Genomic DNA, 23,429 nt, shown 5'->3' with positions numbered 1-23,429 from the left:
CAAAGCTATATATTGAGTAATTCCTCTGTTTCTATCTTGTCTGAAATGACCACATACAGAATGTAACTAAAAATGAATATGCTATGGTAATTGCATGTTTCCATCAGCTTCTTAACACCTTACTAGGAAATAGTTTTTCCTGTTTTATTACATCTTCTATTTAAATTAATGTCTGATACGAGGTAAATAAGCATATGTACTGAAGGGGACTACTTTGTTTTAGAATATTATGAGGCATTTTCACACTAGAGGCCATTACAAAAACCAAAAAATTTTGTGGCATGGGAAGCCTGTGGTTTTCCAGTACTTGGGGTGTGTGTGTCTGTGGAAGGGAAAGGTTATAAAAGAGGCTTGTGGCTAACAAATGGAGGGAATAAGGAGGCTGACTTTTTTGTGGTGGGTTTTTTTTTTTTTTTTTTGGTGGCTTATTCACTGGTTGACAAGTCAGACTTCCCATGGCTGGCCAGAATCAAGCAAAGGATGTCTTGGGAAGGAAGGCAGGTGTCTTGAATTCCTAAACATGGAGAGTTTCCACTTGGTGATTATCATATACTCAGCTCTGCAGAGTGCTAAGTCTGTGGTTTAGTTTCCAGTACAGAGAAATGGAACATGACTGAAGCAGAGGTTTATGCTGTGGGTTGCAGAAAGTCCATGAGCTTTCAGCAATCTTCTATACAAACAGCACAACTACCAAAATACATGTGTTTCTTGAGGTGACACTTTACAATGCTATGCTAATTTCTGAACTTGTATAATTGCTAAGAGAGTAAAAAGTACTTTGAATCAATATCTTTTCCTGAGAGGTTTTCTGCTGCTGGTTTTGGATCAGTCTACCTGACTGTACAGGCATGTTTGTGTCATGCGCTCTGCCTAAGGAGAGCACTCCTTAATAATACATAAATAAATCTTGATGCTTGTGTTGCAAGCTCCCCAGCTGACAATCTCTCCAAAGGGGATGGCTTTGTCTAAGACTGAGAAGTGTATTTGTGGATCTGGCAAATTCCTGGTATGGGGGTTTGTGTTTGAAATTAGATCTTCTTGAAGGGCTCTCAAGCAATATGTGCCAGAATATCCATGGCTGTCCTTTTCCTCTTCTTTCAGTTTGAGCTTTCTGACATCTTGGTGGGAGGTCTCCTTTCTATGTATATTTCTTAATACTTAGGAACTGAGTGTAACTCTCACCAGTTTATGGGTTTAGCAGCGTTCATAAGATGATCCTTTCGCACTGCACTGACTGCTTCCTCTTTCTGCGTGCATGATCATAGAATCATAGAATCATAGAATCCTAGGGGTTGGAAGGGACCTCGAAAGATCATCTAGTCCAACCCCCCTGCCAGAGCAGGGTCACCTAGAGTACATCACACAGGAACGCGTCCAGGCGGGTTTTGAATGTCTCCAGTGAAGGAGACTCCACAACCTCTCTGGGCAGCCTGTTCCAGTGCTCTGTCACTCTTACAGTAAAAAAATTTTTCCTGATATTCATCTTAAACCTCCTATGCTCCAACTTGTATCCATTACTCCTTGTCCTATCACTGGTCTTCACTGAAAAAAGCTTAACTCCATCGTCTTGACGCTCACCCTTTACATATTTGTAAACATTGATGAGGTCCCCCCTCAGTCTCCTTTTCTCCAAACTAAAGAGACCCAGCTCCCTCAGCCTTTCCTCATAAGGGAGATGTTCCACTCCCTTAATCATCCTTGTGGCTCTGCGCTGGACTCTTTCCAGCAGTTGCCTGTCCTTCTTGAACTGAGGGGCCCAGAACTGGACACAATACTCCAGATGTGGCCTCACCAATGCAGAATAGAGGGGGAGGAGAACCTCTCTTGACCTACTAACCACACCCTTTCTAATACACCCCAGGATGCCATTCTTAGCCACAAGGGCACACTGCTGACTCATGGTCATCCTCCTGTCTACCATGACCCCCAGGTCCCTTTCACCTACACTGCTCTCCAGCAGGTCAGCCCCCAACCTGTACTGGTGCATGGCGTTTTTCTTCCCCAAATGCAAAACTCTACACTTGCCCTTGTTAAACTTCATCAGGTTTTTCCCCGCCCAAGTCTCCAGCCTGTCTAAGTCTCTCTGAATGGCAGCACAGCCTTCTGGTGTGTCAGCCACTCCTCCCAGCTTGGTGTCATCAGCAAACTTGCTGAGGGTACATTCTGTGCCCTCATCCAGGTCGTTGATGAAGATATTGAACAACACCGGTCCCAGTACCGACCCCTGAGGGACTCCACTAGTCACAGGCCTCCAACTAGATTCTGCCCCGTTGACTACAACTCTCTGACTTCTTCCTTTCAACCAGTTCTTGATCCACCTCACTGCCTGATCATCAAACCCATACTTGATCAACTTATCTACAAGGATGCTGTGGGAGACGGTGTCAAATGCTTTACTGAAATCAAGATAGACCACATCTACCGCTCTACCATCATCTATCCACCTAGTAATTTCCTCATAGAAGGCTATGAGGTTAGTCAAACATGACTTACCCTTGGTAAAACCATGTTGACTGCTCTTGATGACCCCCATCTCCTTGATATGTCTAGAGATAGTGCCAAGGACAAGTTGTTCCATTACCTTTCCAGGGATGGAGGTGAGGCTGACCGGTCTATAGTTACCCGGGTCCTCCTTCTTGCCCTTCTTGTAGACTGGAGTGACGTTTGCTATCCTCCAGTCCTCAGGCACCTCTCCAGTTACCCATGACTTACCGAAGATGATGGTGCAGAGTTAGGTTGTATATATGTCTTTTCACCAGAAATAAGATTTATCTCATGAAAATGGCCCATTGTAGAGAAAATTTGCAGATTAATGCAATTTAGGCAGATGTGTGAAAGAACAAGTATGTGTGTTAAAATGTTTCACGTTTTTTCTGTAACCGTCCTTTTATCTTTGACAGCTCATATTCAGACTGTCAGCATTGATACCCAGTTTCCTTGTTGGCCCTTCAGAATCCAAGTGTGTTTGGAAAACTGCTGAGCTGAGTGCATGTTGGAGGGTGGGCATGGTGCTGGTGTCATTGCAATCTGAGATGGAATTAAAATAACATTTGGACTAGTATGCTCAGAGTTTCTAGGAGGCCCTTGTAGCAGAAGGAGTGGGCAGATGCTGTAGTGGGTATGGAGCCTAAAGTAATACTCTATGGATCCTCAGATAGATGAGGCTGCCATAGTGTGTGGGTTATTGCTACAAGCAGCAGTCCCCCTCAGCACTGTGGAGCCTGCTCTGTTTGGAAGGAGGCAGAAGAGAGGAGACAGAGCACCTGCTTTTCACACCCAGGCTTTCCTGTCTTCAGGGAATCAGCAGAGCAGCCCATTGCACTCTGGCATTCCCAGTACATCATCCAAGGGAAGAAGGTGGGTGTTTCACTTGAAACACACCACTTTCTCTTTTCAGAGAGCTCTCTCCAAGGCTCTTGGACCACATGCTTTTGTCCTTACTAGGGAACTGCAGAAATACCCAACCAAGCAATCTCCCCCTCTTTACCTCTCCATATTCTTGGGAGAATGAGGGACAAACAATTCCAGTAAAGCTTCTTATGTGCTTAGATAATCAGCCTCTATCGGTCACCTGTGTGAGATCAAAGAGCCAAATGCAGGCTCCAGCACACTTGGAGCTCCTGTGTTTCTCCCTGTGGACCTTGCAGCCTGTTGAATTCATCCATGGAAGAGCCTTGCTTTTCCACTTGGAGGTTGTGGTGTGCAGAATGGAAAACTTACTTTAAATGTTAGGATGGTCATTCCTTGGACTTTCACAGAGCTGTGAATTCGTCTCCCCAAGTCAGTTATCCTAAGTCTTCTCTCTTTCTCCCAACACATAAGCATCTACTTCAGTGGATCCTTGACTGCATGGACTCTTGTGTGGCGTCTATTTCAACACTGTCCAAACAGTTAAATATCTGCCTTGGATTGTCTTTATGCTACTCACAACAGTTAGAGAAGCAATACTTACAGACATAACAGTAAAGCAGCCAAAGAGCAATTGAGGCTATAGAGCATGCTGAGGGAGCATTGCCACTGCTGTCCTGGGTCCCTGGATAGGATGTCCGAAAAGCTGCAGCTGCTTTTCTGTCTTACTTTAACTTTCTGAACAAGGGTGGGGAGGAAGCAAGAAGAGAAAGATGCTTCCGCAGTGATTGCAACACACTGTGATACGCAGATTCCCTCTCCCTGCCCTGTGACAAGCATGGTGTAGGCCACAAAGCGCTGCAATCCGTATCGGGGCTTTTTGGGCCATTTTTTGAAAGAATTCCATCTTTGCTGTCACGTCTTCCTCCCTCACTGAAGGAGGGACTGACTAATTAGCAACAGTTCAGTGGCAGATGTTATTGTGCAAATGGTTTGGTGGTGATCTAACTGGGAATAAAATCCTCTTAAAGGTCCAGGCAGACATTTTCTAACCTCCCTGTGATATAGACTGTTTGCTGGTGCATGAAACTAGCCTGTGTGCAGTCCTGAAAGGATGAACCCTGTTGCTTGCAAAGGTTTGCTCCTCTTCCAGGATGATAGCTGTGGGCATTATAATTGTGCCATGTGCTAGTACTCACTGGTGAATTGAAAACAAGAATGGTATTGACTGTTTTATATAACTAGTAACATTTTCTAATAGGAGAGTAAAATGCCAGGGCTGATGGTGGTTACCTGTTTCACTCCTCCAAACACAGTTAGCATGCAATCGATGTGGGTTATTTTCTTCTCAGTCTGAAATCACATTAACATTAGTCATGTAAAAGGCTATACTGTTTTGAAATAAATATTTATCAACATATCCTATTGTGATTTATTTTTAGTCTGCTGATGTGTTTGACTAGTATCTCATATGACCATGACATTTATAAACAGAGCAGGGAGGGTGTGTCACTGTCCTTTAGATCAGTATTTCCCTGGTAATTGTTATTAGATTGTGATATTCACACATCAGACCCTAAACTCTAATTTTAGCAGTGCAGACAGGAGAGCTATAACTTGATTTCTTGTGGTTACCAGCTTTTCCAGTTGCTTTTAGCTTGATTTCTAGAGGAATGATTCAGGTGTGTAAATGTAGAGGAGTAGTGCCATTTGAGATGCCCACGCATGTGGTGCTGAAGCTCCAGCTATTGCTGCAGAGGAGCAATGGCCTCCCAAGTGTCCTGTGCCACAGCCTCCACCCCATGCAGGCATTGCAGATGTCCAGAGCTGCCTAAATTGTGTTGGACAAATTGTTCAGACAACTGTCCCTCATTCCAGGATTCTGCCAGCTGTTTCCAGGGTGTCAATAAGGAGATACCTTCTGCACGCAGCCATCTGCTGACACCTTGCAAGGAGATCCTTGTGCCTCCCACTGAGCAGACACAGGCTCAGTTTCTTAGCTACTCCCTAGATACTGCATCACTCACTGCAAGCTTGGCGATTTGGCCAGCCTACAGAGAGAGGTGTACATACTGATTTCCTAACAGCTATGAGAAAATACAGTGGTCTTGCCAGCAGAAGATAGCAAAAAGCCTGAAAGCTAAACCTACCGTACTTTAAGGTGTAATGAATTTGGCTTTTTATACATAACTGAAATGTATACGTGTAAGTCAACTGTATTGATTTGTTTGAGGCTCTTAGAGGTATCGTGCAGAGGATCGGTGGGTGGTGCAGAGGTGTGTGGGCTGCAGCTTGGCTAGCAGTGGTTGGTGGGTTGGTGGGGGAGATCTCTATGAGACCCAAGAAAGCTGTTCTGTCTCTTATTTCTCTCCTTGTTTCTGATGATGAACTGCAAGGAGAGAAAGTGTCCCTCACATTAATTGTGGTGCTTTCTCAGTACTGTACTGGTTTGCTCTGTAGTAATTTCTGCAGCTGTCACAAGAGTGAAATGAGCTTTGAGACTCTGAGGGTGTGTCCTTCTCTATGTGAGATGATGTTTGAGTTATCTGGCAGATTTCATGCCCTAGACAAGGCATTAAATTGCCCTAGACAAGAGGCTGAGGCCACTAGTGGGGACAACATTCATGTGGTCATTGCATGGCATTGGGCATGGTGTGAAATTCTGGCAGGCCTGTCTAAAGGACATTGGTCTGATGACACAGTGTGGGCACGTCATGGGTGCTTCTTGCCAGTCATGTCCTCTGAGGAGAGGCACAGGGGCTGTCTTGGTGGGGCATGTCCCCCATACAGGACTGCTGCCTTCTGCTTACAGGTGTTGCTGACCTGTCCTTCCAGGCTGCAGAGGGGTATGAAATTGAGGGCCTGCTCCCATGAATGGCCTGGCTGCTCAGGAAACGAGTTTGACTCACTGTGGATAGTATTTTCAAGGCAAATTAAGGGATCTCTCTCTACTTGCCACTATTTCCGTCCCTCCAGATTGCTGCACATCTTCTCAGCTTGTCTGAGCGCTCACAGGGGTCACCCAGGCTGTGCTGTGTCAGGGTGAGTGCTTTCCATGCTTTTCCCAGCCTAGTTGATTTTGGCCAAAGCCCACCCAGCCACTGCTACAGGGAGATTCAAATTCTGAAATCCCTTTTACTGCTTCAAAAAAACATAAGTAGAAAACCTGGTGGATGGAATTACCAGTTACGCAGTTAAAAAAATGTAGGAAATAGTGTCAACCAGCTTGTTGCCTAGGAGAGGAAGATTTATGGGATGCTGGAGTTCCTCCTGCCTTAAGGAAACACTGTAGTGACAGGCCAGCAAGGCAAGAGAGAGCTGGAGGGCCTCATCACTGTGTCACCTTGATGACATGGTTCAGACTTCAGCTGGGGTGAGTGAGTGGCTTCTATCACCTTTGCTTGTTGAAATCCTGGTAACCAAATAGCAAGACGATTGTTAAAACCCTTAAAATATTCTACAGGGTATGCATTTGCTCATGTTGAATTTATTCTTTTTAAAGCAGTGGTGTCTGTTCCCTCAGGAGGAGGAGCTTCCCAGCACCTGTGAGATCGGGGAGCTGCATGGAGGCACCTGTGCTTGCTGGGCAGCCCGGTTTCTCTTGGTTCATAGGGCACCCTAGCTGACCCTCCTGCAGTTCCAGCCAAGCTGAGAGCAGAGTATGGCAGAAGCCCAGCTCTACTCTCTACCTTTGATTTTTATCCTGAGGAATGGAGACTTCAAAATTCATAAAGTCAGTGTCTTCCATCAACCCTGCAAAAGTAAAGATAAATGCTAATTGCTAAAGCCTTTTTCAATATGAATGGGCATACATCAGCTCCTGAAAAATGCACTTGCTATTTTAGTTAAAAATAAACAAATCAATTCTTGGGCTTTTGAGCATTTAAGCTTCCTTAAGTAAGCAATAGATTTTTCAGAAGGGAAAATAAAAATTACTAGGAGGCAATCCAGTGAGTCCTGTTAAGAATAGGCAGGAGCGCTAGGAGACCCAGATTAAAAACTTAGTTTTTCCAGCTTTTCCCTAGATATTCCTAGGGAAATGAGCTAAATAATTTATAATAAAAGAATTATATTTCAATGTAATGTGTGCACTTTCCTGATAAACCCAGAGCAATGACAGGTAAGATACAATAGGAATAAAATTCACCTTGCTGATGGTGTAATCTGATAACTAGTTTGGAAAAATGTTTTTGTTGTGTTTTTTACCCTGTGAGGAGGTGGGTGCTATCAGTTCCCCGGTTGCCTGAAATCACTGGGGTGCTAGTATGTCTTGAAAGAAGCAATTGCTGAAATGACCCCGTAGCTCATTTGCATTGAGTGAAAGGATAGTGCTGTCTTCATGTTGTTAATATTTTTGTTACCTGTCCTCAGTGAACCAAGAGGTGGTGTGGGCACTGCTACTGCAGTACAGTGAGATTTTGGTTACTTCAGGGAGGCTTCCTCCCTACCAATACAAATTGGATGCTGGAAGAAAAGAAGAGAGAAGGTCCCAGACAGAGGCACTTCTTTGAAAACCAACAAAAAATCCCACCTAAGTTTTTTTTCAGTGTTTGACAGTTGAGGCAGCCTTAGAGGTTTCCATGAAACAAATGCTGTATTTGATCAAGACAGGCGATGAGTAAGATTGTCCTCTGCTCATGAAAGCACCTTCTTCCAGAGACCACTGCTTGCTGCTGATCTGCTGCTAGTTAGTCTCCACTCTGTGATACTGAGTCATTATATTCTTTGCCCTTTTCCATGGCTGCTTTTGGTGTGGAAACTGAGAAAAATATTGCACCCCTGCTGGAAATCATCATCGTGTCATCAAATTCATCAATACCTGTAAGTCCAGATCAGAAGGGAGTAGATTTTCTTATTTTTTGGCCAGCCATCTCTGAGGGGGATGTCTTGAAGTTCAGCCATGCTGTATGTTATGGTGATGCACTGCATACAGGATCTGGCTAGTTTCTGTAATGTTGCAAATTATTTTACTTGTTAAAATAACAAAGCTATTAAGCAGCCTTTAGAGCCACTGTTAGGAAAAGGTGGAGGGATTCCACACTTGAGGCTCTTCAGTGCTTCTGCCAACAGCAGATGGCTGTGTTTGTGCTTGCCTGTAGTTTGCCACAAGGTGTATTGCCTCCAGTCCTCAATTCTCAATTTATTATGGGACTGTGGAGGAAGTTGTCCTACAACTTTCCTGCATCCCATTGTTCTACACATCACTAGATTAAATGTCTCCAGCTTGATGTGGCAAGTTCTGCTTTGCTTTGTTTTCTTGGTGGAGGAAGAAGGGGACAAGTTGCCAGGGTCACCAATGTCTTTCCCTGGTATGACCAACTTCCCTGAACGGGCAAGCATTAATAGCACCGTGCTATTCTTGAGAATGTGTCCTTCTGCTGAACTGTAATTGACCAAGGCTGGTTTAGGCTTGGTGCTGTGACTCAGATGAGCTGGATACAGACCCCTGGGACTTAACGGAAGCAATTAGCTGAAGATGACCAAGTTGGAAAGTTGCACAGTGAGTTACTACAGCAGATGCGTGTGATTATCCCATTGTGCCTTAAACCCTGAAGTGGTACAAGAGCCTCCTAGCACTGTCTGCTATGATGGGTGGCAGCAAAGCCACAGTGAGTGGGCCTAGGCAACAGAAGCAAACCTGAAGTGGGTCATTTAAAATTTTAATTAACAAATAGTTGGACATAGTTAACAGTTCTCCAAGAATCCATGTCCCATTCTGTACTGCTCCTTCCCCTGTTATCTCTGAATCCTCAGTCACTGTTGTTTCCTTTTCTTCAGCACTTAGGGTCTAGGTAGCATCTTCTATTTTAGAGAGGGCTTGTCAATTGAAAAAATTTAACTTTCCTGGATGGCCAGCATGTATCTCTGGGTTGGCAGCTGGGAATCCTGTGGGGCTCAAGCTGGTTAGCTCTTGGTGGAGATTAAAAAGGCTACTGGCTCTGGGCAGTGCAGGGAGTGTAAGAGTGCTCTCCTGAGGGGCTGGTGGGAGGCTGCTGAGCCCTCCCCACAACAAAAAATTCCTGCTTTATTTTCTTTGCTGTGTTCCTGTGGGAATGAGGATCGCTGTGCCATCCTGGTGGAATTAATTCCATCCATTAAGCTTGTATGGGACAGATGAGACTGATGGTGACTATGTCTGCAAAGTCTGCATGTATGGTGACAACTGTCAGTGACTAATTTGATGGAAGGATAAGAGGATCATAATGAAATTATTTTTCTGAGGCGCAGGAATGAAAGACTTGAAGTAGGCCAAGCATCCAATAGCCCCCTGAAGATTGCAGGATTTTCCTACTCTTTCTTCACATCCTTCTTTTAATAAGCATCTGTTGATATAAAAAGAAATATGCAGGAAGAGAAGAACTGTCTGCACTCATGTAAAATGTTAAAATAAAGGCAGCTTTTTTTGAACATGCTTGCTGGAATGGATCTACAGTAACATCAAGAATCCTGGAAGGGACTAATCCTCATCACTGAATATTTGTTCCTTTTGCAGTGAGCCTTTGTGAAACTCAAATATTCTCTGAGCTTACAGTACTAGTTTACAGTATCAGTAGTTTCCTGCCATGACTCAGTGACTGGAACAGTAATATCTGACAGCCGGGTTTTTTTTTCCTCTCTCTTTCCAGATCTCTTTTGAAGTGTGTCAGAGTGGGCGGGAAGAGATGGGTGACAGATATAGTACTGGTTCTTGCCCTTCCTCTTGCCCCCCTTTAAAAAAACAAAACAAAACACCAAATCAACCTGCTCCTGCTTTTTCTGCTCCTTTCGGTCCTCTTATCCATCAGGCTTCCCCTTCATATGTGTCTTTGGCCAAATCTAACTTTCTTTTTTGTTCCTACTAGTGGTGTCTAGGTCTGCTGATAATGCTTGGGAAATACTGAGCTCATTCACTCCCTGGCTTTTTTCCCCTCACAGGTACTTTTCTACTCTCCAGATCAAACCTCTTTACATCCTTCTTTATGGTTTTCTTGCTGAGCCTGCACTGCTATAATAAACTGTGGAGATCTACTGAGTTCTGTATAGCTTGGGCTAGATATGGTCTATGAGTAAGGTTGGAGTAAAAGGTGACAGCAAGATTGGTGGCAACCTGGTGGTGAAGACACTGCTTCATCTTTGGGTCCTTCATAGCTGGGATAATGAGTGATAAAGGAGTAAGACAGTGTCAAGCCTTACTTGTGTGGAAATCGTCCTCGTTCAGCCCTGTGGTCTTGCTATCACAAGGTCCCCCTGCCCCAAAGCTAAGAAGCAGCAACTGATGGTTATTCCTGTCAATTGTCACCAGGCCCTGAGATCTTCCCTGGAGCCTAGAATGAAACCCTCCTGCTTCTGCACCTTCCAGCCTAGAGATGGCTGAGCTAGCATGAAGCACTGGCTCAGGGTTAGACCAGCAAGGAACAGAGCTAGGAATTGGTTTGGCTAGAGAAACAGATGTTCACTGCATCCAGAGGGACAGCTCTCCATCCCCTTATGGAAAATGTAAAAATCTACTAGTAGTCCTGACTGTGCCTTCTGACTCAGCCTTTCAGTCTGGACAACAGAGGAAGAGGGTTTTCTCACCCAAGTTAAGAAAAAGATCCCAGAGTCTCCATGTACCAATTTCAATTAAACTCTCCCAGATTTTCCAGTACAATGTAGTGACCCTGGCTTTGCAGCTCTTCTGGAGACTTCTAGTCTTACGCCTCTGAGTGGCACCCTGGGAACTTGCTTCAGACCACAGTGAAGAAGTGCTTTGAATTTGCGAGTGATGGCCTTGAGCCAGTCTTTTAGACTGGCAAAATTATTTCATAATTTGAGTTCTGTACTTTCTTTTCTGCTGAACTTAACTCTTGTGTAGGCTGTGGTTTAGGAGCCCATCTTTACTGGAAAATTTAGCTTGCTTCTGAGGTCCTGGAGTAATGATCATGGCTCTGCTATGTGTATTTGGGAGGTATAAATCTGGGAGACTGATTGCAGAAGACCATTTCAGAACTCAGTATTTTAGTCTGCTGAAGGCCATCTTCAGCTTTGTATAATCCTTTCAACTTCTATTTAACCCCAACAGGTCCATAGGTTAGGAAAGTATCTGTACTCAGGAGAAGCCACTGGTACTTGGAGTTGACTTTTGTTCTCTGAGGTTACCTTTTCAGGGCACACAAAGCTTAGGAACAATTTCAGATGTGCAGCTTGCTTGTAACCCACTGCAAGTCTTATTCTGGTAGATGAGGAGTACAGCTGAGGCCACAGTGAAGCACAAGATGACTGAATCAACTGATAATTGTCAAGTTGATCATGACTCCTGCAGCCTGTTTCTGGGAACCCTAATGCTAATGTAGGCAGTGAAGTAGAAATGTGTTTCAGTCCAAAAAATTTGAGGGAAAGTTACTGACACCAGTCCTTCACGTTTCCAGACATACAAAATTTGGTACCAGTCCTGGTTCTCATCAAAACTCTAGCTCTATCCCTAATCTGGAATCAGCCTAGGAATATGTCTTGGGCTGGAGCATCAAAAGACATTGTGAGAGCAGGCACCCAGGCTTGCCTCAGAGTGTATTCAACCCCATTCAATGCTTTCGAGCCTTCAGCCTCTGTTTTGGGGACAGAAATTGATTAATCTTTATTTTTCAGACTGAGTTATAAGCCTGACCCTGCTCTGGACACTGCATCAGCAATACATTTCAGGCCAAAATTGCCTGGAAACCATCATAACATTTTGTTTAGGCTGTGGACTAAAGATGTTTGTTGGAACAATTAGGAAAGAACTATTGGAGTCTACTGAAATCGGTCCTTGGTTCACCTATGCAATATTTGCTAATATGAGATACAGTCTTGTCTCTGTGACCCATGTTCAGAACTCCTAATAGCAAAGTTGACAACAGAACAGAGTAAACGATGCTTTTCATGTGAAATGGTAAGAAGTAGTAATGTTAGTGTATGGGGACCAGACTTCCCTTTAGCTTGCAGGACTTTATAAAATCAGTTTTTTTGCTATACTCAAGGAAACTTTGTTTGGGCAAGAGGAAAATTACTTTTCAGGACTATATAAAGTAAAAATTGTTGAATTTGGTTCATGTGAAATGGAAGAGACTAACCTAATAGAAAAGAAGAACTCTGCAACATGGCCTGGAATGATCTACTTTTGTGGAGTCTTCCTTGTCTCTGTACCGAGGACCGTGTGAACTGTCCTGGACCTGCTGTCCCTGGCCCATGGTGGCAGGAGGTGGGTGCATTGCCAGTGGAGCTGCCTTCTCTGAATCCCCTTGGCTGAAGGCAGAGGCTCGCTGAAAGCTTTCCAGTTGCAAGAGAGCACATGAGACAAGAATTTTTTTGAACCTGTTTTCAGTGTCTCCAGACGAGATGTAAACAAATTGTGAATAACTGTGCTTTGAAAATGGCTTTTTTTGTTGTCTTTTCTTCTATATCTTGGATGTTTTTTTTTTTACAATATGTGCAATTTCCTATGAGAATTTAGCCCTTCAAAGCCCTGAAAGATGTTTGTGTGTGTGTATATATATACACATATATATATTTTTTTAAAGTAAAACCACTTCTCTGACTTCAACTTTCCCATCACTAGAAGCCAGGAGCTGTGCACACACCTGACCCCAAGCATCTTTCAAGGCAGGGGCAGACAAGATGCTTCCGGGCGTGTGGCCGCTCTTTGGTCCTCCGCGGTGTCTGGCGGTGGCTTCTCCGCGGGTGACCGGGTGGGACTCGGGGCAGAGCCCCCAGGAGGCCCGGGGCAGCCCCGCGCTCCGCCGCTGTCCGAGGCTCCAGCGCCCTCTCTCGGCCCCCCGCCCTAACGTTGGGGGAATTGGCGTGTTGAAAAGAATAGAAAACTCCTGAAATTTTAGGTCTCAATTACGCTGCTCTAGACAACAAGCGGAGGCTGCTGCTGGGAAGTAGGAAGTGTCATTTCTCTTGCAACCTCTTTGCTGGAGGGCTCCTTTTCTCCAAGTATGTCCTCTGATCCAAGTCCTGTCAGGGGAAACCATTCTAATAAGGAAACAATTTGTCAACTCCCTCAACTGGACTCTCACATTCATGTAAAGATAGACCAGTTGAGGGAGAGTCCTGAAGAGCTCTCAGGAGACATCAGATAGTGCGAGTGAGAAGAACAAGCCTGGCTGAATAATAACAATAACCACTGGTCTAATTTCTTTGTTGCAAACTGCTCTTCTACCTGGTCTGAAATTTTGGGTTAGCTAATTTTTTAAGTAGCATGTGTTTGGGAGTATTATTCATGCTAATGTCAGACAATCTTTTCCTCATGTTACTGTCTCCAAATGTAATTTTAATGTCGAATACCTGAATTTGCATGTGTCATCTTTTATGTTCCTGATTATAAGAAAGTGAAACAGAGTTCTATCATCTCAGACCAGTGTTTTGTGATAACAAAAGTAACAGGCCTTTGCTTTGTCAAACACTATCTGTAGCATATTAGGCCCAAGTACTAGGGAATTTCTAAGCAGAAGGCAGACAGCCCCTTTGGATCTTGTAATAAAGTTGCTTGTGTGTTTCTGTAGCTCTGTGCTGCAGTTTCCAGCTGTCCAATGTTTTTTGTGCATTTCTGGAGTCACAGCTGCCAGACACAGCCCCATAAGCTGTTCTGAGCATGATCCTCCTCGTGTTTGGCACTTGAACTTGACACTGTACTTGCTGTGCTCCAAAAACATTGATTCTGTGAACCGACCATTAGCATGGCAGTACACTAAGGTAACTCACAGGCACAAAAGAAGGTTTGTAAGCTGATAATACATCAGCCATGACACAAAATCCACCTTTTACACCAGAGAAAAATACTGAGGTAACATGCTGTGCTACAGCATCTGTGTCTCAGCTGAGTGTGGAACCACAGGGTCAGTGGGGGCCAGGAAATAAGAGGTTCTGAATTTCAGTTTGTAATATTAGGAGCAATAACTGGGTACAGTCCTGTCTTGTTTGCTGATATTGTGATATATTTCAATAGTTGTGGAAGCTTTCAGCCAACACACAGCTTTTAAAGACACAGTGTGGAGGGCTTTGCTCTGAGTAGGAGAGCTGGCTGCCAGCCCGTGCCAGGAACATGATGCAAGGCTGGGGGACATTACCTGAAACACAGTGGCAAGCTCCTGCCTTGCTCTTTGAGGGAAAGCTCAGCAAGCACCAGAGGTTTGGCTTTTAAGCACATTTTCCGGTTAAAATGTCAATATTGCAATAATTAACGCTGTTCTGTACTTGATAGTGTGCTTTTTATTACAGCTAAGATGGAGGTGAACACTAAACTCAAATCTTCCCCTTAGGTAATTCCTTATCTTCAATGCAGTGTGTATATTTCTGCTACTGTTTTCCTTGTTGCTATAGATCCCACGTTTGTCCTGCTGTTCCTATGCCATTAAGGGACTGTGAAGTTCCTTAAAGAAGTTACCTGAGAACTTCTGTAGCGTGGCCCAAGTTCACAGATACCCAACCACACTTACTCCCAATTAAGGCTGGCCAGTGTCACAGTGGGCCTTTGCTGTCAGGGGTGTCCTCTGAGTGTTACTGAGGCCAGACTGAGCCCAGCCGCTCTCTGGTGGCCACAAGGTCTGAAATCTCCTGCTGATATTCTTCCTCTTGCCTGGTTGCACTGAGGTGGAAGGGCTGTGAGAAAGACACTGTGTCCTCAGGACCAAGAGATCCAGAAACCATGTGGAAGCTTTTCCCCATTATCCCAATAATTTTTTGTTTTAAATTGCTTAAAAAGCAAATAAAACCTCGTTCTTCTGACTAAGAATTGAAGTGCTTAAGCAAAGAACTGTCTTGCATGGACAGTGGAGATACTTATTGTGTGTGTTTTCATGCTCCAAAAAGTGCCATGGACCGTCTTTTTAATGGGACAAATTAATTTCCAAAATTATTCCCTGGCTTTTGGGAAAATATTTGGGTTTTGGTTGTGCTGCATATCCTTCAGTCTCTTGTCCTGTTCAGTGGCAGCAGGTGGAAATAATTGTAGAGAAAATATCTTAACAGTTTTTTCTTGATTTTTCTACAGAAAATCTTGGGAGGGCCAGGAGGTTTTGAGTCCTTAATCTTAATTTCTCCCAGCATATATGCTCTGTAGACCCAGAGCCACAGCCATCCAAGGAAGCAGTGGGCAGAGATGGTGGAAGGTGGACTTTTGGCAGTTTGTTGCATAGATCAATATATCAAAATACCATCCAGTATGGTTTGTGTCACCTAGTAACAGGATTTGCAATTAGATCTCTGTTTCTTGTGCACATTTAAAAAAAATCCTACCGACCTCTGCTGCTGTTGTCTCCCTCAGAAGAACTGCTCTGGCTAATTGGCACTGAGTGTTTTGTATTGACCCCAGTAACACCAGTGTTCCAAAGCCAGGGAAATCTGGGACTTGTTCTCCCCAGATAGCTGCGTTTGGCATCTTTTGCTCCAGTGTCTGTCAGGCAGCTCCACACGTTGTCCTCTTAACGCCTCCGGTGTGTTATTATGGGATGGGATATCCCCTCCCAGTGGCTTTCTGGTGACCCACCCTGAGGTCAGAGATCTTGCAAACTGTTAAGAGTAAGAAATTTGCTTCAGAAATTCTCGTCGCTTTGGGTCGAGGGTAGCTTAACATCTGGAGCAGCAACCTAAATTTTTAGATGTGTCTGCATACAGTGAGTTGGCTATGCAGTGGTAAATCATCCCAGTTAATGAATTTTCAATGTGGCTGTAGGTAGCTGTTGTTTTCATAAACAAATGGTTTTGCTGTGCATGTTTCTTGATAAGGGTTGGTTTGAGCCAAGTGCTGCTGACAGTCGTGCGCAAGTAGTGGTGCCATCTCAGATGTCTCGTGTCCCTTTGATGTCACGGGCTTTGTGGTAATGCAGCACAGAGATTGTTAATGAGAATGTGGGGTGTGCTGTCTCCTGTCGTTCCCTCACAAGAGCTGCTGGTGCTTGCACGTGTCTCTAATTCTGTGTACAAGCACCCTGCTGAATCAGAGCGCAGCTTCAGTGAGACTTTCAAGTGATTTGTTTTATACAGCAGCAAACAAGCAGCCTGGCTCAGCACAGCTTCAAATAATGACTTTTTTTTTTAATATTTGGATTGACTCAGTACAAAAAGGGACGAGGCTCCAGCAGCTTGGAAAGATGCAGTTACTATGGTAGGTGTTACCCAGTGATTAATGTCTCTTACTTCAAATCCATCCTTTCATATATTTTTGCTAGCAACAGCAGTTCCTGTGCCAGTCTCCTTGGTCTGAATTTCTTTAGGTGCAGACACTACTGCCAAACTTGGTTTCTTGGCAATTTTAGGCCTAGGAGTTCAGCTCTGACTATGCGTTCAGATCCCCCAGTATTCTGCATGAAAGTTGTTGATCTGTTGAGCTAATGTATAGAATGTATTATTCTGCTTTCCTGCAGCATTTTTACTGTATGGAAAACATTTTGTGCTTATTATCACTTGCCACATGCGTTTCATCTATTTTGGGTAATTCTTCAGGGCCCATCACCATGGTATCCTAGCACCAGTGAGCATAATGCTGATATCCATTCAATATGAACCACTGATGCACAACTCCTTCTAATATGAACACAGCTTTGTTATGTTGCTTATTTTTCATTTTTCAAATACAGGGCATTTGTGCTTAAAAAAAAAAAAAGCTTAAAGCTAATAATATGACACTAAACAGAACAATTTCTAAATGGCCACATGGAATTAATGAGCCCGGTGGACCAGGCCTGCTCCTTACTGCTGGCTGCCTCTTAGTGTGTTGGTGATACACTTGAGATGGATTAAAAAAAAAAAAAAAATCTGTATAACTCTAGTGACACAAAGTGGCCAAAGTGTCATGAGTAGCTCTATTTTGTGGTATTATCTAAGTAATTTTTTCCTACATGTTGGGTATTCTAGACTGTAGAGTGTGTAACAGATTGCCAATGTGATGAGATAGGGGGATAGGGAAGTAATGTGTAGGGGAAGGTGGTCACTAAACCTGATGCACAGTATTGAATCCAGATGTGTTGACTGCTCTGAGTCGCCAGTCTTACTCACTGTCCAGCCCAGTTGACAGCAAAGTAGCAAGTCAGTCATTTCTAATTTTCTCTGAGCTCATACTATAGGAAAATGAAGTGCATAAACGATGATAGAAGATAACACTGTAAGAGGCTGTTGTTTGGCTCCATTTCTTTCAACATAACACAGCATTTTACTAAGGTAAATGTCTTTGTGCAAGACGATAATATGCACATTTAACATGTTCAATGCTTTTCTTGTTACCTTCATTTACCTCTTGCTAAATCATTATGCAAATGATTCTGAACTAAATGCTTTACAACTAAAACATGAATGAAAACAAGACTTTTTTTTTTTTTCTTTTGCAAGTACAAGATCAGGATATATTTAAAAGACATTAAAGTGGACTATGCAGGAAAAATGTAAACACGTTTGGATCAAAACCAAACCAGTAACCAGTCTGTGGTGGGAGTGCCTGAGACTCTCTAGGACATGCTGGGCAGGTATGCAGAGAAAAGGCAGCACTGAGAGCCAAGTGGTATCTCTTGGGGCTAGTACTGGTGCTCCTAGTCTGTATATGCTATCAAAAGTGAAAGGGTGGCCTGATGTGTTAAGGCCAAGATCCACAGAGGTCTCAAATGACTTGTGTGTCAGTGAAAAATAATTCTAAACCCTAGTTCTTTCTTTAACAGCAGCAGATCACCCCTTTCACTTTTTGTGGGTTTGTGGCTACCTTTGTTCTAAGTCCTGTGTTGATGTAAGGCAAGTGGCATTTTATTTACATGTCTAGCTGTGGTGTGGCAACTTTTAAAAGTAATACATGCGTATTTTCATTATGCCTAGCAAATAATTCTTCCTGTTCCTTGGATTCTTTCCAGTCATTCCCATATTTTTACAGGCACAGTGCCTGGCCCTAGTAACAGAGGTGGAGAAGATGGGACCTGGGAGCAGGGCTGTGTTTACTGGATGCCTGACTTCACAAGCAGTGTAGGCTTCTGGCTTAGCCTGTTCATGTCAGTGCTGTTTGACTTTATGCAACTGACTCTTCCTTTTCCTGTCCACCTTCAGATCCTTCTCTGCAGAGCTGCTGCCTGGACGAGTTACCTTCCTCCCATAGTTGGGAAGCTGATTCTTCCTGCCTGGCAGGGACATCTTTCAAGTTTTCCTATTGAATTATTTTTTCCCAATATTTCTGCAAGCAGTCAAAAATTTTAAGTCCAAACCTATCCTCCAAGATACTGACAGCCCCATCTGTCTTGCTTTCTGGCTCATAGTGCCTCGAAAGGCCAGGGTTTCTTTTTTTCTACCTGTTGTATTTTTTCTATCCTTAATACAAAGCCTGAACAGCAAGCTACAGCCTGAATATAGTTTGCTTATGACAGTATCAAGCCAAGTAGTATTGATCTGGCTATCATTAATTTCAGTGAGTAATGGCTGGAAGTGAGCAGGACTTGCAGCCTCTCACTTAATGCATCCAAAAGCTCAAACCTCATGAGCAGCAGGATCTAAACTGACACGTAAAATCCCAATATCAATAGTAAATCACCAGAATTAACTATCGAGTGACAAATTGGTCACCCTTTTCACTAATACCAAAACTAAGTATGTGGTTTGATTCAAACAGGTAGTCCAGTTCCAATCTGAAACTTCACAGATACTTGACATGCTGATACTTATTCTTTCCAATCCACTGCATGAAATTACTACAATTTCTTTTGAAAATTAATCACAAAGTAGCTTTTTCCTCTCTCCCCTGCTCCTGCTGTGCTCAGGGAAAGCCTGCCACATAAGGAATTAACACTGAACACACAAGCTGGGCTGGAAGGATTCAGTCCAGCACTCCACCTCTGCAATACACCCTACACTGCTCTGGGCTTTACACCATTTTCATGGGAGTTGGATGGTGAATAATTCACTTGGAGAAGCTGTAGCTCCAATAAGCGCTGGGGGTGACTCAGACTCCCAAGTGCTCATGATAGTCTTTTTCCCTGGCTAAACGAATGCTTTTGTGGTTTTGCATTTTGCTGGTTTAGTATCAGAATGAACTGGTTTCCATCATGTGATAGAGGGTAGTGAGCTGTGATCTTGGTCTCTTCTTCTGCCATTTGTAAGCTGCCATCTTTTCCTAAGCAACACCGGTATTTTATTCCCATATTCAAACTCTCTACATTCTTCTGTTTTCTGTCTTCTCTATTAAGAGTCCAGAAATAAAATAACTTCCTAATAATTTCTTCTGTAACTATATAACTGGGAATGTAAGTGTAAAGGGAAATGTAAAGTCTCTTCCTGTTGCTTATTAGTCAATGTAATACATTTTGTAGTCTCAGAGAGATTACAGTAATATTTTATGCCACTTTTTTTTTTTGTAATCTGGTTTCTCAATTATCAAATCCCTTGGAGGAAAACTTTTCAATTCAGCCATCACAAGAGCCATTGTTGCTTTGTGTGCTGTTTCCATTTTCATTACTCAAGTCTGTATCAGGAAGGGCAAAGAATAACACTTGTATGAGTATCTATTCTCAGCCCCTCGAGGAACATAGTAAAATGTAGGCTGCCTGATTGCTGGCTCAGCCAAAGTCCAGGCCTGTTGTACTGTTCAACTCAATGTATTTTTACCAGCTTGTGTTTCAGGCTTTCTCTGTGTGAAACAATTTAGATCTAAATATTGCTTTTACAAGTCTGTAAGCAAGAAAAGGAGGGAAAGATCCTAAAATAAGGCCAAAGAAACTAGAGCATGGCTTCACTGTCATGGTCCAATCATACTTTCCATTTGTCTCAAGGATTGTAAATTAATGACTCCACTATTTATTCTTTTTCTCTCACTGAAGCTTTTGGTTAAGCCCATAAATTACATGAGTCTCTAAATATGAAAAACTTGGCATTTGATGCCTTCTGTCACACCAGCAGGGTTGCTGGTTTCTGTTCCCCTCTTCAGGTTTCTGTTCCTAAAACACCTTGCTGTACGCTTCCTGGGTTAGGATTATTTTGAGGTGAGAGCAGTCCTTTCTGTGACAGACCAGAAGGCACTCATGCTGAGGGGTTTTATGACAATATTTTCCTTGCTTTACATAGCTAGAATAGTAGAGAAGGGAGAAAAAGACCATGGGTGGATGCCAGGCCTGGCTTTTAGTGATTTTTACTCGAGAGATGCCTAAATCATGCAATATGTAGTGGCATACAGGGTTCTTCAAAGTTGGGAGGAGCTATTGCTGCTGCCTGGAGCTCCACTTGTGGACACTGGCAAGGTGTGAACTTCCTGACCCATGGGCAGGAGCAGTTCTGGGCAGTGACCGGCCAGGCTGTGCCAAGAGCAAGTTGAGGGGTCCTGCGGTGGTAACACAAGGATAGGTTCTGTGCGAGCAGATATGGGATGGGGGTAAGGAATGGGGCAGAGATGCCAGTGTGGGGTTATGACTTGAGGTTGGAGCTTTGCTTTGGGCAGACGCTCTAGTGGGAGTGGACATGGGCTTAGAAGATACTTTAGAAAGGATGAGAGTGGTGGGAAAAGAGCTTGGAAATGTGTGGGAGTCCTTGGTGATGATACTCACAGCTGTGAGCAGTAGCAGAGCACACTATGAGTTTGACCCCTTATTTTACCTTGTTTTTACACTCCCTGGGATATATATTTAATGTGGAAACAAAACCTCTGCATTCACCCCACTGCAGAGAAGACAGGTGTTTCCTCCTGGTAAGGGAATCTTTCAGATGACAGATATTGCAAAGCACACCTTTTAAAAGAATTCAATTGGGTACCAATTAGCCATAATTAAATAAGTTTAGTGTGGATGTTTTCATACGGAAGTGAGCATTAGCTGCTGCCATGTGCAGTGTGAATGGAAGTATCCTGCATTACAGGGCTTGGCCATGAGAGGGTCAGAGGCATAATCATTTGCAGCTGTTCCAGGCTTGTTTCCACTGTCAGTGTAAATACTGGGGATGAGTGCACTGGCTGGCTAGACTTTGGGCTGACCTAGACAGCTTCTGGAAACTCAGGATATACCATTCCTAAAAGCCTCTTAATTTTTCCCATCCCACCCTGATTGAAAACATTCCTCATTCAGCCAAAAATGTGGAGAGAGCAAAGGGTCCTGTTCAGCTCCCATTGAGAGCAATGACCCATCTCAGACAGGGCAGGCTGATGGCGGGTGACAGCAGCCTGCTGCTGCACCAATTCAGTCTGATTCTGGCATTTAGATATCCAGGGTAATGCCTTCTGTCTCCACCAATTTTCTTTAAAGCTCTGGAGTCAGGTTCTGTTCTGGTGCTGGTATAGGGGCCTGCCAATTTGGCAATAATTTCCTTTACACTGTATGAAGAACTGTTCGATTGCAGCAGTCTGCAACACAAAAAACAGCGAAAGGGCTTTTAGGTTAAGCACTCTAGGTTGTAGAAGCAATATCCTTTGATTCATTCAAATAATATTGTTATTTATTTCCTGTTTGCAGTAAAAAAAAATAAGACAGAAGCAAAAGATGAAAAGGTGTTTTTTGTAGGGAAAATAGTTTGAAATGAGCCTGACCATGGCAGCATCCACAACACTGGTGTTTACTACTTGAAATAGTCATGTTTTAGCCACAGAGAGGGGACGGAGGAAAAGTTGCAATCGGTGTAGTTGGTTATTTCTGGGGCTGATCACTGGACTTGTTAATTCCTTGTTATATTTAAATTGGTACATTCTGGACTTGTATATGTAAATAAGACAAAGATTTGTATTTGACAGGCTGTCTGAAAAGTGATTCACCTAGAGGGAAAACAAGTGGGTCAGCCTTGAGAGACAGGTTGCCAAGAGCATAGAGATCAGTGTGGTCATCTCCACTGATTGCTGTGGATCCTGCGAGATCTATTTGAGTCTTTGGGTGCTAAGGTTTTAAAAGCCTGCAATCCTGGAAAAAGTTTCCAGGAACCTCTTAGAAACTGTTTTGCACTTAATTTCTGTAGTTGGGACACAAGGTCCTGGATCTGGCAGTGCACCCCCGTGCTTTCAGTGCAGCCTGAGGGGATATGTTAGGAACCCCTGGGGTTGTGAGCCTGCTGCCCACGTGTACTGACTGCTTCTGCGTACAGTGAACAAGATGCCTCAAGCTGTGGTGACTTTGCCAACTCTGCCCCTTATTCTGAGGACTGAACTTGACCTCTAGAAATTATATTGTGCCTCTGCCACGGTTAAAATCCATGAGAAAAGGCTTTACAGAGCTTTTGAACAACATGTATTATTCACATTAATACATTACGGCCATAGGACCAAACCTCAGTGAAAAGTGACCTGGTGCATGACAGCTTTTAAACATGATTTCTGTTCTCCCTGCTGCACTGTACAACAGGTGTGAGTGATTATCTACAAACACACCTGCCAGTTAACACCTCTGATATTATTGTCCCGCTGTGCTAATGAAGAAGAGAATGTAAGATTTTGTACCTCATTTTCACAACGTGCAAGCTTTTATTTTTGCAGTAGGAACAGCATTTGAACAATGTGCTTCTGCGCATGCTGCTGTCCCAATGCTTGCAGTTAGCAGCTGCTTTGATTGGGCACAGGCAAATAAGCACTTCTCTTTGTGAGTTCCTCCTCCCCATTTGTCACCAGTTTATGTAGAAATATGTTCAGTTGGCTATACCCAAGTAGGGTTTTCAATGAAAAGGTAAATTTGTTTCCCATATTTAAATCATGCCTTTGAGGTATAAAAGATCTTACTGTTTGCTGTGAGGCATTGAATAGACTTCTTGCTAGTGTTTGGGAATGGAGTGAACCAGGAAATGTTTGAGTCTGGTTGCAAGTCAGAGGAACTTGGCAGCACACTCCTACACAGGGAAGGAATTCTTCCCTGCTTACTGCAGTAGTAGCCCTTAAACAAATAAATAAGAGGACCAGTCACACTGAAAACTAGGTCTCCACCCTGGTGTGGAATCTGCTGCGTTTTGAAACTCCTGGTAGGAGGATTTGCTGTTAGTCTTTATTTCCTTTCTGTTCACTGACTGAATATCCATGGAGGATGGAGACCTCTTACCCTGATGGTGCAGCTGTAATCTTGGAGGAAAAAGATCATACTTGTTTCTCTGAGGGCTGCCAACATGAGAGGTTTCAAGGCAGCTAGAAGAGGAAGAGGGGGACAGGCAGGGAGCCTTCTCAT

General features: G+C 43.6%; 1 protein-coding gene across 1 annotated transcript in view; it reads left to right on the top strand.

Moving 5' to 3' along the window:
• RTKN2 (rhotekin 2) overlaps nt 1-23,429 on the top strand; it is a 139,166-nt gene that overhangs the window by 5,629 nt on the left and 110,108 nt on the right. The window lies entirely within an intron of this gene.

The sequence above is a fragment of the Apus apus genome, chromosome 4 (assembly GCF_020740795.1).
Source record: "Apus apus isolate bApuApu2 chromosome 4, bApuApu2.pri.cur, whole genome shotgun sequence".
NCBI classification, from domain to species: Eukaryota; Metazoa; Chordata; class Aves; order Apodiformes; family Apodidae; genus Apus; species Apus apus.
This window is presented reverse-complemented; position numbering and strand designations above follow the sequence as displayed.